General features: G+C 43.0%; 1 protein-coding gene across 1 annotated transcript in view; it reads left to right on the forward strand.

The window, feature by feature from the left end:
* Window positions 1-16,557, forward strand: part of LOC140209408 (uncharacterized) — a 269,809-nt gene that overhangs the window by 43,912 nt on the left and 209,340 nt on the right.

Here is a 16,557-nt window from a genome sequence, read left to right on the forward strand (position 1 = left end):
CTGACACAGTAACAGCACTGACTGCACTTCACACCAAAATCATTGGCTGGGGTGTCATGGTCAACATGCTGGACGTGACCTGGACCTGATTTTACTGTCAAGTTCAAAAATATTTTTTACATTAATTTGTTCCTTTCCCCTCAAATCTGAAAATGCCCTCCTCAGTTTCAGTTATATTGTGGGCAGAAAATACATAAGAGGAGTTGTGGGAAGAGAGATCACAAACGAATGTCACTATGAAGCAAAGTACTACTCGTGCACAAAGTATTGGTGCCATGGATGGACTCAACAATGTTCAGTTTTAGTGGAAACAAATGGGCATCACAGATGGAGTGGACGAGTGTCAATCACAGATAACATGGAATGGAGAATATTTACTGTTACTATGGTGGATCTTCGCTCTGGAGATACAGGATGGTACAGCTGTGGAAGTATAACAACAGGTCCCAATTTGATGATTAATGTACAATTAATGTACAAGTGTCTGATGGTAGGTTTCTCAGAGACTGATTTTGTACTTCCAACAAAATAAATGTCTCAGTAGAGGAGGCCATGGACTGACATGTCGGAATAGGAATGGGAAGTAGAACTGAAATGGGTGGCCACTGGGAGATCCAGTCTTTTTCTGGTGGATGGAGCATAGGTGCTCAGTGAAACAGTCTCCTAATCTATGTCAGATCTCACCGACATACATGAGTTGACACCGGGAGCACTGGATATAGTAGATGACCCAGCAAACTCATAGGTGAAGTGTCACCTCAGCTGGTAGGACTGTTTGGGGCCCTGAATGGTTGTGAGGGAGGGGGTGTAGGGGCAGGTGTGGCACTTGCTTGCAATTCTAATTTGTCTGCGTGATTTCATGTCCCTTCTCCCTTTCGCCATCAGTCACACGTCATTTATTATCTTTCACATCTATCCGCATGGATTCTATCACTGTCTTCCTTACAGCAGTGTCCACTTCCTTCAATTGTATTTCTTTATCACTGTCGCACCTCTGCACTTCACTATTTCCTTCTCTTCCTTTCCAAAATTTATTTTCACTTTGCAATTTCTGATTTACAGTCTTCATTTTTGTGCAGTCATGTCCCAGTAATTAGGTCTGTAGCTGATGATCAGAGGTTATTTTATCTCTCTCTCAGTTGAACACTACTTTAGTCTCCTATTTGAACCCCCCCCCCACCCCGCCAGTTCAGCTGCTTTACCTCACTCCACTCCACTAAGATTACAGTGGAAATAGGAGGCAAATGTTTCAAATGCAAAGCCACCTCATTTCCTCGCAATGATTCTATAACTCTTCCATTTTGCTCAGTTTCATGATATGGAAGGTGGGTCGTTGGCTGCTCTTCGCTCTCCTGATGATCAGCACGAGTTCAGTCGTGTGGTTCACAAGGGAAACTAAGGTAGACTTAAGGAAATCAGTGGAATCAAATATACTGATCATTTGAGGAAAAACTTTAAAATATATGAATCCTTTCTTATCCTGTAGTCAAATTCAATTTTATGCAGATGATATGGCTTGGCTTTGACATGGTCTCTTGTGTGTAGAATGAATGGAATACTTGCTTCAGACAGAATTCCATTGTGAGTGACCGTGTGAACTAAAGCAGAGATCCCATTGTTGAAGAATCTGATGGGTTGACCATTGCCTTTTGCAGAGACGTGATGAATCTGATCCTTTCAGTCTGGTGGTCCAGGAGGTAAAGTGAAGACTCCCAGATTACACTGACTGTTCTGGAATTTTGCATCAAGATCAAATATTCATTCTTCTGCACACTTTGTGCAGAGAAAATTAACCTCTTGTCATTAAACTGTTGACTCCATGAAAATGAAAACCGACCAAGAGATAATGTCGCCATCCTTCAAGTCAGTGACTTTGATTTTTGATTTCCTTCTCCAACATGTTACCCTCATCGGTGTCAGTATTACGACAGTTTTATCTCTGCAGATGCCTCCTGATTCACTGAGTATTTCCATTATTGGCAAATTTCATTTCAGATAGTCACATATTTATTGTTCAAGTTTAATTGTCATGAATACGCATGAATACAGCCAACAAAACAGCGTTACTCTGGGGCTAAGTTGCAAAACACAATACCACCAGTCACACACAGCACAAAACACTATAACACATATAAATGCAAGCTCATTTCAGATATCAGTAAAATACAGTCACACAAGTCCCACGAAGGTTGCAAAAATCTGCAGTTGAACACAATACGGCTCGTCCGCTGCCGAGCGAACACTAGGGGACAGCACTGACTCCAGCTTGGGCGCCTTCCACAATGCCTCCAAGGGCGGCACCGAGTCTGACGATTCTCTCCCTGGCGGCTGTAAACAGGCGACAGCTTGGTGCCGAGTCCTTGCTATGACTGAAGCCACACAGTTTTATCGTCATCTGCCAATAACTCAGTGATTCGGACTTGCAGCATTCCACTTTATCTATGTCCAACAGAGTTTTGTGATATCAAGAAAAATGACTAAGACAATCACTGACTGCTAAACTTCGCGCACCTGACACAGGCAGCATCACGGTCCGCTCCAAGTACGACTCCTTCAGTTTCTCCACCAACGAACAACTCGCTGATGGGGTAGACCCGGAGTACTTTAAGATCTTAATGTCCAGCAGGGTCTTATGACCCTGTAGCAGCCGCAGAGATCGAACGCGCCGCTATCTTATTTTGCTCTCCCATCTACTGCTACCAACCTAAAAGTTCCCACACCTCGCACTAATTTATAATAAATACTATGTACAACAGGATAGTCAATATAACATGGAAATACAGTTGTGTCTATATGAATTAAGCAAACTGATGGCCTGGTGGAAGAATCTGTCCCGGAAACAGTTGGTCCTGGCTTTTATGCTAGGGTATCATTTCCCGGATGGTAGAAGCTGGAACAATTTGTGGTTGGGGTGACTTGGGTTCTCAATGATCCTTCGGGCCCTTTTTAAACATTTGTCTTTGTAAATGTCCACTGATAGATCTGGACCTATTCAACCTGAGCTTGTCAATGCTGTTACGGAAGGAATGCTTAAAATGGATAGCACATCACAAAGCACTTCAGAGACAGAGTGGAAAGCATTACAATATTCCACAGTTGAGTTTGCTGGATTGGAATTTGATTCAAGCAAATATGATTGCACAGTATTTTCACTCATTTCACTGAATTGTTGTATGGTGTTGAAACTCCAATCCAGCTGCGGAAACACAGGAGTGTTTCATATCTGTACACTTGTTCTCAGAATCAGGTTCATTAGCACCTGTCTGTGTCGTGAAATTTGTTAACTTCGTAGCAGCAAAACAATGCAATACATGATAATATAGAAATTTTAAAAATAAATCAATTATGTTAAGTGTGTGTGTGTGTGTACTATATATATATACACACACATATAGAGAGAGAATAATATAGAATAGATTAAAAATAGTGCAAAACAGAAGCAATATATATTTAAAATGAGGTAGTGTTCATGGGTTCAATGTCTATTTAGGAATCAGATGCAGAGGGAAAGGAGCTGTTCCTGAATCATTGATTGTGTGCTTTCAGGTTTCTGTACCTCCTCCCGATGATAACAAGGAGAAGGCATGTCCTGGGTGATGGGGGTCCTTAATAACAGACGCTGCCGTTCTGAAGCACCGTTCCTTGAAGACGTCTTGTATACTACGAACACTAGTACCCACATGATTGGCTGGTTAGAAATTTGCTTTAAAGTGTGGGTGTACAGTTGTATCCAATAAAGTAGACACTGACTGTATTTGCATACATACCTAATAAAGTATGCTGTACTGTTTTCCTCTAAAGAAATAACAAATATAGAACGATAGATCCCATGTATGTTAAATTATTTTATTATCTTGCTATTTACACAAAAAATGAAATTAAGCTTTTACAAACACTTGTACGAAGTCAGAGACAAATTTTCAGGCAAATATAAATCAATTGCGTTTGACAAGATTCCACATGGTAGGCTTATTCAGAAAGTTAGAAGGTATGGGATCCAGGGAAGTTTGGCCAGGTGGATTCAGAATTGGCTTGCCTGCAGAAGGCAGAGGGTGGTGGTGGAGGGAGTACATTCAGATTGGAGGATTGTGACTAGTGGTGTCCCACAAGGATCTGTTCTGGGACCTCTACTTTTCATGATTTTTATTAACGACCTGGATGTGGGGGTAGAAGGGTGGGTTGGCAAGTTTGCAGATGACACAAAGGTTGGTGGTGTTGTAGATAGTGTAGAGGATTGTCAAAGATTGCAGAGAGACATTGATAGGATGCAGAAGTGGGCTGAGAAGTGGCAGATGGAGTTCAACCCGGAGAAGTGTGAGGTGGTACACTTTGGAAGGACAAACTCCAAGGCAAGTACAAAGTAAATGGCAGGATACTTGGTAGTGTGGAGGAGCAGAGGGATCTCGGGGTACATGTCCACAGATCCCTGAAAGTTGCCTCACAGGTGGATAGGGTAGTTAAGAAAGCTTATGGGGTGTTAGCTTTCATAAGTCGAGGGATAGAGTTTAAGAGTCGCGATGTAATGATGCAGCTCTATAAAACTCTGGTTAGGTCACACTTGGAGTACTGTGTCCAGTTCTGGTCACCTCACTATAGGAAGGATGTGGAAGCATTGGAAAGGGTGCAGAGGAGATTTACCAGGATGCTGCCTGGTTTAGAAAGTATGCGTTATGATCAGAGATTAAGGGAGCTAGGGCTTTACTCTTTGGAGAGAAGGAGGATGAGAGGAGACATGATAGAGGTGTACAAGATAATAAGAGGAATAGATAGAGTGGATAGCCAGCGCCTCTTCCCCAGGGCACCACTGCTGAATGCAAGAGGACATGGCTTTAAGGTAAGGGGTGGGAAGTTCAAGGGGGATATTAGAGGAAGGTTTTTTATTCAGAGAGTGGTTGGTGCGTGGAATGCACTGCCTGAGTCAATGGTGGAGGCAGATACACTAGTGAAGTTTAAGAGACTACTAGACAGGTACATGGAGGAATCTAAGGTGGGGGCTTATATGGGAGGCAGGGTTTGAGGGTCGGCACAATATTGTGGGCCGAACGGCCTGTACTGTGCTGTACTATTCTATGATTCTATGATTCTATGAATTATTTTCTCAGATCACCTTTTTACTCTACAGTGAAATCAAGAATAAGCAGTTAAAAACAATGTATTACTTCCCCAAAATGTGTGAACATATGGGAACTGTTACTCCTGTACTGAATCTCTCCTCATATTTCACCTTTTTTTATTCAGTTACGCGATGTGGGCATCTCCAGCTAAGCCGGCATTTATTACCCATCCCTAGCTGCCCTTGAGAAGTGGTGACAAGCTGCTTTCTTGAACTGCTGCAGTCTCTGAGGTGTAGCTACACCTACAGTGCTGTTAGGGAGAGAATTCCATGATTTTGACCCAGCGACAATGGTGATATGTTTCCAAGTAAGGATGGTGAGTGACTTAGAGAGGGATGTCCAAGTGGTGGTGTTCCCAGGTATCTGCTGTTCTTGCCCTACTAGATGATAGTGGTTGTGGGTCTGGAAGGTGCTGCCTTAGGAAGTCTGGTGCGTTGTTGCAGTTCATCTTGTAGATAGTATACACTGCTGCAACTGTTTGTCGATGGTGGAGGGATTGGATGCTTGTGGAACGGGTACTAATCAAGTGAACTACCTTGCATTGGATGGTGTCAAACTTCTTGAGTGTTGATGGAGCTGCACTCATCCAGGCGAGTGGCGATTATTCCATTACACTCATGACCTGAGACTTGTCGATGGAGGACAGGCTCTAGGGAGTCAGGAGGTGAGTTACACACCGGAGGATTCCTAGGTTTTGACCTGCTCTGGCAGCCACAGTGTTTATATAGCCAAACCAGTTCAGTTTCCTGTCAATGGTAACCCCCAGAATGTTGATAGTAGGCGATTCAGTGATGGTGATGCCACTGAATGCCTAGGGACGATGGTTAGAGCCTCTCTGGTTGGAGATGGTCATTGCCTGGCACTGGCGGGGTTCGAATGTTACTTGCCACTTGTCAGCCCAAGCCTGGATATTGTCCAGGTCCCGCTGCATTTAAGTATGAACTGCTTCACTATCTGAGAAGTCACAAATGGTGCAGAACATTGTGCAGTCATCTGCGAACATCCCCACTTCTGACCTTATGACGGAAGGAAGGTCATTCATGAAGCAGCTGAAGATGACTGGTCCTTGGACACTTCCCCGAGGAACTCCTGCAATGATGTCCCGAGGATGAGATGATCGACCTCCAAACACCATAACCATCTTCCTTTGTGTCAGGTATGATTCCCACCAATGGAGGGTTTTCCCTGTAATTCCCATTGGCTCCATTTTAGCCAGGGCACCTTGATGCCATACCCGGTCAAATACTGCCTTAACATCGAGGGCTATCACTCTCACCTCACCTCTGGTATTTAGGTCTTTGGTCCATGTTTGGACCAAGAAGGTGATGAGGTCAGGAGCTGAGTGGCCTTGATGAACCCAAAACTGGGCATCTGTTAGCGGATTATTACTGAGTAGGAGCTGCATGATAGCACTGTTGATGACCCCTTCCATTACTTTGCTGGTGATTGAAAGTCATCTGATAGAGTGGTGATTGGCTGGGTTAGACATCCTGTTTCTTGTGTACAGGACATACCTGGGCAATTTTCCACATTGCCGGGTAGATGCTGGTGTTGTAGCTGTACTGGAACAGCTTGAGTAGAGGCATGGCAATTTCTGGAGCACAAGTCTTCAGGACTATTGCCGGGATTTTGTCTGGGCATGTAGCCTTCACAGTAGCCAGTGCTTTCAACCCCTTCTTGATATCATATGGAATGAATCGTGTTGTCTGCATACTGACATCTGGGATGCTGGGAACTTCTGGAGGAGGCTGAGCTGGATCATCAACTTGGTACTTCTGACTGCAGATTGTTGCAAATGCCTCAGCCTTATCTTCTGCACAGGTGTGCTGGGCTTGTCTATCATTGAGGATGGGGATATTTCTGGAGCATTCTCCTCCAGTGAGTTGTTTGATTGTCCACCACCATTCACGGCTGGACGTAGCAGGACTACGGAGCTTAGATCTGACCCTTTGGTTGTGGGACCCCTTTGCTCTGTCTATTACTTGCTGCTTATGGTATTTAGTTTGCAAGTAGTCCTGTACTGTGGCTTCACCAGGGTAACACCTCATATTGAGGTATGCCAGATCCCCTGGCCTGATGGTCATGTTAGAGTGGGGGATATGCTGGGTCATGAGGTTACAGATTGTAGTTGAGTACAATTCTGCTGCTTCTGATGGCCCACAGCATCTCATAGATCTCAGTCTCGGGCTGCTAGATCTGTTCGATCTATCGCAGTTAGCACGGTGGTAGTGCCACACAATGCAGTGGAGGGTTTCTTCAATGTGGAGACGGGATTTACTCTCCACAAATAGTGCGTGGTGGTAACTTCTACCAATGCTGTCATGGACAGATTCTTCCGCGGCAGGCAGGTTGGTGAGAATGAGGTCAAATATGTTCTTCCCTCTTGGTGGTTCCCTCACCACCTGCTGCAGTCCCAGTCTAGTAGCCATGTCCAGTACCTCAGTCTGTGGTGGTATTACCAAGCCACTCTTGGTGATGGACATTGAAGTCCTCCATCCAGAGTACATTCTGTGCCCTCGCCACCCTCAATGTCTCCTCCAAGTGCTGCTCAACACAGAGAAGTACTGATTCTTCAGCGGAGGGAGGACAGTATGTGGTCATCAGCGGGAGACTTCCTTGCTCATGTTTAACCTGGTGACATGAGACTTCATGGGGTCCAGAGTCGAGGTTGAGAGTTGCCAGGGCAACTCCCTCCCTACTGTATACTACTGTTCCACCACCTCTGCTCGGTCTGCCCTGCCGGTGAGACAGTACATACCCAGGATTGGTGATGGTGGAGTCTGGAACGTTAGAAAGGAGGACTTTGCAGGGTCGACAGGGCTGGTTTTGCCGTTGTTGTTTCCAGTGCCTAGGTCGATGCTAGGTTGTCCGTCCAGGTTAATTCCTTACTATTTTCTCTTTAGTGGTTGGATACAACTGAGTGGCTTGCTAGGCCATTTCAGGGGGCATTTAAGAGTCTGTGGGTCTGGAGTCACATATAGGCTAGACCAGGCAAGGATGTCAGGGTTTCTCCCCTAAAGGACGTTAGTGAACCAGATGTTTTTTTTACAACATTTACAACATATTTTTATTGAATTCAAATTCTTCATAGTGCTATGGTGGGATTCAAACTCATGTCCCCAGCGTATAATTGGTTCTCTGGATTACTGATCCAGTGTTAATTGCCACACCACCAAATCTGTGGCAGCTAATCACACAGCATGAACTGGATAGACCACGTTTCAATTAACATCTAATGATCTAACCAGGTGAACAGTGATATTGTGGATTTATAAACCTAAGAGATTCTGCAGACGCCAGAAATCCAGAGCAACACACACAAAATGCTGGAGGGGTTCAGCCAGACAGGCAGCATCTCTGGAAGGGAAAAAGCAGTTGATGGTTCAGGCTGAGACCTTTCATCAGGACTGGATTATCAGGACAAGTTGTTGAATATTGTTGAAAAAAACTCCATCCTCACCCTTCTTCTTCTATTCCCCATTCTGGCCTCTTACCTCTCTCCACTGCCTTTCAACTCCCCCTGGATCCCTTCCTCCTTCCCCTGCTCCTATCATCCAGTCTCCTCCCCTATCAGGTTCCTTCCTCTCTAGCTTATTATCTTTCCAACCCACTTGGCTTCACCCTTCAAATTCTAGATAACCTCCTTTCCCTCCCTCCACATTTTTACTATGGTGTCTTCCCTCTTCCTGCCCGGTCTTGAAGACCTTAGCCAGAAACGTTGACTGTATATTCCTTTCCGTAGAGGCTGCCTAACCTGCTGAGTTCATCCAATGTTTTGTGTATGCTGCTTTGAAAATCCAGCATCTGCGAAATTCCTTGCGTTTATATATTGTGGAATTGGCAATTTTCAGTAGCTGAGAAAGTGAGTGAAGGTATGCTGGGTTAGAGTTAATGGAGATCATAGGGGGAGAGAGATACTGTACATGTGACCTGTCCAAATTCTGTTCTGTATCATCCTATGAGAAATACTTAAGCGACTTACACAGACCATTTCCTGTCAAAATGGATTTAATTTGTTTCAAGAACAGAGCCGACACAGATTTTATGACTGTAATAAAATGCATGTCACCACAATGCATGAATGTGTCATTCCTCTCAGCTGTTTCCCCCTAATATTGAACTGAAGTAAAGTGAAATCCCATCGTAGCTCTTGAAATTACACTGACCAATGGAATATATTTCAGAAAAAGTGAGTTTAAACGTTGCCTGAAAAGATCTGACACAGTCTTCAAAGGAAATGAAGCCACGTATGACGAAAGGTCTCGGCCCGAAACGTCGACTATACCTCTTCCTAGAGATGCTGCCTGGCCTGCTGCATTCACCAGCAACTTTGATGTGTGTTCTACGTATTGCATGCTGAGTTTGCACGAAAGGCCCCTTCTACATCATGTCAGCTTCCTGCTTTGCTCGTTCCTCAGAGGCAGCTTCTCCAAAACAGATTTGACTGAATTATCACCAAGGCAGATCCAGAATGATGTGCAAAGCTTGGAGTGGAGGTTCATAACTCTGTGAAGCTGGTAACATAGACAGACGCAATGTCGGAGGTAAAACAGGCTTCAGTCAGGACATTAACCAAAAGAGTTATGAATGCATGTAGCAGCTGTATAAAACTTGGCTTAAGCCACATTTTGAGTGTGTGTGTAGTTCTGGCTGCCGCAAGGATGTGGAGCCTTTAGAGTGGCTGCAGAAGAGGTTTACCTGCCTATTTTCTAGATTAGGGTATATAAGCTGTATGGAGTGGTTGTACAAACTAGGATTGTTTTCTGTGGAGACTGAGGAGACATCAGAGAGAAGTGTATGAAATTTTAAGCAGCTTTTAGGCAGAGTCAAAGTAATTTTCTCCAGGATCAAATATGAGAGGAGAGAGTGGTAAAACCTAAAGGAATTTTACACATAATTGTACATGCCTGGAATACACTGCTAGGTTAGATAGGAGAAGATGTGATGATGACACTTAAGAAGCAATTACTCACACACATGAATATGCTGGGACGGAGTGATAAGGAACATCATTGGGGAGATTTGATTAGCATATTTGGCATCATAGTAAAGGCAGACTTTTCCTGTTTTTTTACTGTTTCATGTTCTATTAACTAAACATAAGCATGATATTGATTTTGTTAACTTCTCCAACCAATGGAAAATACAGGCAGGCGGCCAGCATTTATGATTTGTTCCTGCGTTCACACTCTGACCCCATGACTCTAGTTTGCAACAAGTGAAGAACATTACTGACATTCATAATATAAATTTTAGGTATCTGTGCAGAGGCAGAATTGACATTTACCTTGGGATCATCATGCAGACTCCTGATGATCAAAGGCCTCCCTGGTTTACATTGGAGAGTGCCTAACTCGGGAATCCATTATCACTGCAAGGGTAGCGGGATGAACAGGAGATACCGACACATGAGGGAGGTAAGTGGAGCTATTTGTTTGATTCGGTTAAGTTTGAATACAAGTTTAAATTGCTTTAAATGTGTACCTACTCTATTTCTTCTGAATTAAAATTTTTGACCAATTTATCATAATGAACAAGATTGTTCAACGTTACAGGCCGGTGACATTAAGAGATTTTACTCTGCCTCTGTCAACAAGCTCTGGATCAACTGCTACACCTCTAGGTTTATTTAATTCCCCTCTGCTGTCAAAACAGATGGGGGTGGTTGTTGATGGAGGGGACTATTCCATTCATATGCAAAATAACACTCAACATATATTCGACAGGAGGTGTTTAATAAAGTGGCCACTGGGTGGATGCTTGTGGTTTTCTGCTGCTCTAGCCCATCTGCTTCCAGGTTTGACGTGTTGTGCTTTCAAAGATGATCTTCTGCACACCACTGTTGTAACATATGGTTATTTCAGTTACTGTCAGGTTGAACCAGTCTGACCATTCTCTATTAATCTCTCTCATTATCAAGGCATTTTCCCCCCACAGAACCGGCCACTAACAAGATGTTTTTGTTTAATTGTTTGCACTGTTCTCAGAACTGTTTGGAACAGTTTTAAGTATGGTTTCAGAGGACCCTTTTGGAACTCTAAAATCAAATACAACTCAGGGACTGTTTTTTGTGCCATTTGCGGTAGATCAGCAGTTTCTGAGAGACTCAGACGGACCGATCATTCCACAGCCAGAGTCACCTCAATTGTATTTCTTCCCCATTCTGAGGTTTGTTCTGAACAAGGGAACATATTGATAAACTCTCTCCTCTTCCTCTCATTATTTTCTCCTCCTCAGTTAACTTCTCACTGTGAAACTCAATGACTCATGATGGCTGACATTTTCACTCAAGCAAGAAAAAAGTCTTCTGGAACAACTTAGGGAGTCAGAGAACATCTACAGATGCAGAGTGGTCAACATTTTCAGATAAAGCCCCTGCTTCACAACACCTCCAGCAATTTATTTTTACTCCAGATAACATCTACTGTTGCCGGTGTCCAACAATTCAACTTTTCTCATCATTTCTATCAGTCATTGGGAACTGTTTTTTAAAAATGTAACTACAAACTTTTCATTTTGTCACATATCACACTTCAGTTGGTTAACTGCAGTTCAAAATCGGATTTTCTGCTCCCTTCTTCCTTATTTTGATTTGACAGTTACTTCCCCAATGTCCACTCTCCTACTTACACAGACTTTCCCCTCCAGTCAGATTCTCTGCAGGGTCTCGACCCAAACCGCTGTCAATTCCCTTCTCCCTGACAGATGCCAAGTTCCTCCAGGAATTTTCTCTGAACTGCAGTTTCCAATATCTTCGAACGCCAAACCAAAACTGATGATGAAAATGTCCCATGCTGGTTGTCACTCACTGGGTAGGAAACTAAATTAGAAGAATTGAAATCCACATTGTTTTCTTTGCAGAGACCGGGCCAGCACTGGTCTGCTCACAGGGTTCTGAACGAGTTAGCAGAAGAGATTGTGGAGGAATTAGCAGTGATCTTTCAAGTAAGGCTTCAGAGGATTGGAAAATTACAAATGTCAATCAACACTTTAAGTAGGGAGGGAAACAAAAGCAGGAAATTATAGGCAAATTAGCCTGACCTCAGTGGTTGGTAAGATGTTAGAATCTATTATTAAGACCTGGATAGGTGTTCATAAATGATGAGTGTTGTTTTAGCTCCTTGAAAATGTGCTCAACATTAAGGTGGGGTTTATCTGTGATGAATTGGGCTGTATCCACCACCTTTTGTAGGTTTTTCTGTTCAAGGTCATTGGTGTTTTCATACCATGCCATGATGCAACCAGTAAGAATGCTCTCCACAGTGCATCTATAGAACTTTGTCAAAGGTTTAGATGACATTTTGATCTTCGCAAACTTCCAAGAAAATGGAGGCAGAAAATACACTCGGAAGTGGAGGTGGCGCTAAACGGCAACTCCTTTGCTTGCATTTTCGGAAATAGCTCTGTTTCAATCTTTAATATCTTTATATTTCCCTTTCAGGGTTCTTTTGAAGACCCTGACCTGGAATTTCACGCTGACTTTGGTTCTTTGCAGAAATGGGACTCGTTCTCGGGGTTTCAGGACTGGCCGTTGGTCGGCACGCCAAAGGTTCGACCTGAGAGTCCAGCTCAGGTTTGGAAGCCTAAGATTTCGGGGCACTGGAGATGGGTGGATCAAGAGTCGGTGTCACGGCAGGAGATCTGTGTGTCGTCTGGGGAGTCGGGATATCTGCTGTACGCCCAAAGACCAGGGATCATTGAGATCTTTGGGAACAGAGCTCGGAAAAAGCGATGTAATGGACTTTTAACATCGTCAACCAGTGAGTTTTTGTTATGTCTCCCTGCTCGCTGGGAAAAAGGGAGACACCTCCTTCTCCCTTATAAGGGAGAGAGAGAAACTGTGGTATGTCGAATGCTGGGTGAAATGCGAAGTCTTTGGGGTAACTGCAAGTCTGTGTCTTTGCTATTGCTTTGCTCACGCTTGAGTGCTCGGTGGCAGTGCCTATGCTTGCTTTATTTTTGCCAGTGGGGAGAGGGAAGATTATTGCCCACTGCCACTTATGCACGGGAGGGGGACTTTGGGGTTCTTACATTTAACCGTTGTTCATTCTTTGGGGCACTTCTCTGTTTTCATGGATGCTTGCGAAGAAAAAGCATTTCAAAATGTATATTGTATACATATCTCTGACATTAAGTTGGACCTTTGAACCTTTGAATCTTTGAAATAAGGCACTGCCATGCCTTCTTTGTAATGGCTGTTAAATGCTCGACCCAGAACAGATCCAAGGAATTTAATGTTATTGACTCTTTCCACCTCTGATCCCCTGATGGGGACTTGCTCATGGACCTCTGGATACCTTCTCCTGTTCTTAATAATCAGCTGTTTGGTTTTGCTGATGTTGAGTGGGAGATAGTTGTTGTGACACCCTTAATTGAACCCAGTTTCAGTTCTGGGACACCATTTCAGATCTGTATTAAAAGTGGAAGACTGTCAGTTTAGAAAGCAGATATGGTCAGAGAAATGATGTGTCAGATAATAGACGATACATTTTAGTCCCAGGTTATGAAAACCTGACTTATGGACACTTCTACATATGAACAAGCTTCTGTTATGTTACTTAATTCAAAATTCCAATGCATGTACACATGTTTACACATGATATGAAGATTGTCGGTGTTGTGGGTGGTACGGAAGGTTGTTGAACGTTACTACAGGATGTGGTGCTGGGTGAAGAAGTGGTAGATGGAGTTTAACACAGAAAAATGTGATGTGATGCACTTTGGATGATCAAACTTGAAGGCAGATTACAAAGTTAATGGTAGGATTCTGACCAATGTGGAGGAACAGATGGCTATTGGTCTCCAAGTCCGTAACGTTCTTCAAAGTTGCTGTGCAGGTTGAAAGTGTGGAAAAGAAGGTGTATGAGGTGTTGGAATTCACTGGTCAAGGGAATTCAATTCAAGAGCGGCAAGGTAATGTTATCGCTCTACAGAACTCCGGTTACATCACACTTGGAGTATCGTGTTCAGTTCTGATTGCCTCATTATAGGAAGGTTATGGAAGCTTTAGGGAAGGTGCAGAAGAGGTTTAACAAGATGCTGCTTGGATCAGAGAACATATATTATGAGGAAAAGTAAAAGTTGAGTGAGTCAGTGATCTTCTCTTTGGAGCAAAGGAAGGTGAGAGATAACTTGATAGAGAGGTGTAGAAGGAGTGTATACGGCATAGACTGAGTGGACAGACAGCTCCTCTTTCTCATGGTGACAATGACCAATACCAGAGAATGTCCATTAATGGTGAGTGGAGGGAAGATTAGGGGAGATGCAAGAGGTAGTGTTGTTTTTCATTGATTCTGTTGTATTTCTTTGTTCTACTTTGAATGCCTACAAGAAAATGAATCTCTGGGTAGCATATGGCGACGTAAATGTAATTTGATAATACATTTACCGTGTACATTTTGAACTTTGATCAGGTGCATGATTACTGACCTTTCAAAATGCATTTTGAAGAAATGGAGTGAGAAAGAGACACAAGCATGAACATTTCCAGTCACTGTACAAAGGTCCAAAAGGAGAACGAGCAATGGAAATTAAAGTTGGGTGCTGAATAAAATGAGTGAGGGGCAAATTATTGCAACTTGCATTGGTCGTCAGGGTATGAATCTGCAAATAGAAGGTGTAACTTTTCTCAGTACTGATCTGTGACTGTGACCCAAGAACGTACAACAAAGGGACTTGAAAATGAGAGAAGGTGAACTGCATTATTATCTTATAATCAGGGTAGTTTATGGTGACATCGTACTGCACGTTGATAAATTTAATTTGAATTTTGAACTTTGAAATGCCCTACTCACCAGGAGGAATATCACAAAATATCTTTCACCTGCTATGTGAGGATGTGAAGCGGTAACACCAGATTCTGTTTGGAGCTCATGATCTCTTCAGTTCAGGGTTATCTGTTGGGTGTTGTTTAGCTGCAGATAACTCCAGAAGCAGTGGTCCCACTTGTGAATCTGGGCCTGTTAAACCTGAGCTTGTTAATCATCTGAGGGAAGGAACTTGCTTTTGTTTCTTTATTCTGCTGCAAAACAAGAAATTTTGCATCAGATGGCAGTGTAAATAAATTCGATTCTGATTCTGAATCAGGACATCATAAAGCAATTCTCAAAGAATGTGGTTAGAACTTTTGTGCCCTTTTACTTGACTTATAAAACTGAACTTAGGGAAGTTCCAATGGATGCCTCATGAAAATAAATTGTTCCATCCTCTTCCTGGACTGCTCCATCACATAAGACCACAAGACCAGAAGACCATAATACAAAAAGACATGGGAACAGAAGTAGGCCATTCAACCATTCACTCTGTTCCACCATTCAATACTGACAGCTTTATTATTCCCCTCAACCACATTCGCATCGTAACCTTTGACAACCTTACCAATCAAAAACTACTTTAAGCTCTGTGTTAAACATACCCAATTACCTGGCCTCCATAGCTGCCAGTGGCAGTGAATTCCACAGATTCATCACCACCTGGCTAAAAAATTCCTCTTCATCTCTCACCTAAAGGGACATCCTTGTATTCTGTGGCTACACCCTCTGGTCTGAGACTCCCCCACTATTGGAAACATCCTCTCCACATACACTCCATTGGGGTTCCAGGCCCTTCACTATTCAAGAGGTTTCAATGAAATTTCCCCATCATTCTGAACTCCAGCAAGTACAGGCCCAGAGCCATCAAAAAATTTTTATATGTTAACCCTTTCATTCTTGGGATAATTCTCATGAACCTCCTCTGGCCCCTCTCCAATTACAGCATATCCTTCAATGGATAAAGGACCCAAGTTTGTTCACTATTTTCCCAGTGTCATCTGACTAATACCTTATGAAGCGTCAGTTCTTGGATAACTTCTCAACAACGAATGAAAAAATGTTGTACAATCCCACCATTATGTACATGAGTGGGATTAGGTTTAAACACAGTGGCTAAATGGCCTTTTCACTTTTCTTCACCAAATTATTATTGTTGTTCAGCGATCTAGTTGCCGAAACAAAAATGCTTCACTGAAGATGTTTTATATCTCTGCACTTGTTCTCAACAGCGTATTGAACCATACTACTACTACGTCAACCACTACGTAAGGAACCATAATTGTTGAGAAGTTTTCCAAGAAGTGACAGGACAATGCAGGAAGAGTCCAGAACATCTGTCAGTGTGTAGCATCCATTGGTACTTCTCATATTCTGTTTGTTAAGACAATTAAATAAAACAGAAGTCCTACCCACATCAATGCTTACTTTTTGCATTTTAAAGTGTACAGTATATGTCTGACTGGGCAACAATAATTTCCTTTGCGATAAAAAAAGATTTATCTTCTCTTATCCTTTGCTGAGGGTGAACATTACATAAATGACAGCAGTGGCTGATACATAGAGTCATCACTCATACTATACAAGGTGCAGAATTTAAGCAGATGTACATTCACAGCTAATATATTGCACTG

The sequence above is a fragment of the Mobula birostris genome, chromosome 14, assembly GCF_030028105.1.
Source record: "Mobula birostris isolate sMobBir1 chromosome 14, sMobBir1.hap1, whole genome shotgun sequence".
NCBI lineage: Eukaryota > Metazoa > Chordata > Chondrichthyes > Myliobatiformes > Myliobatidae > Mobula > Mobula birostris.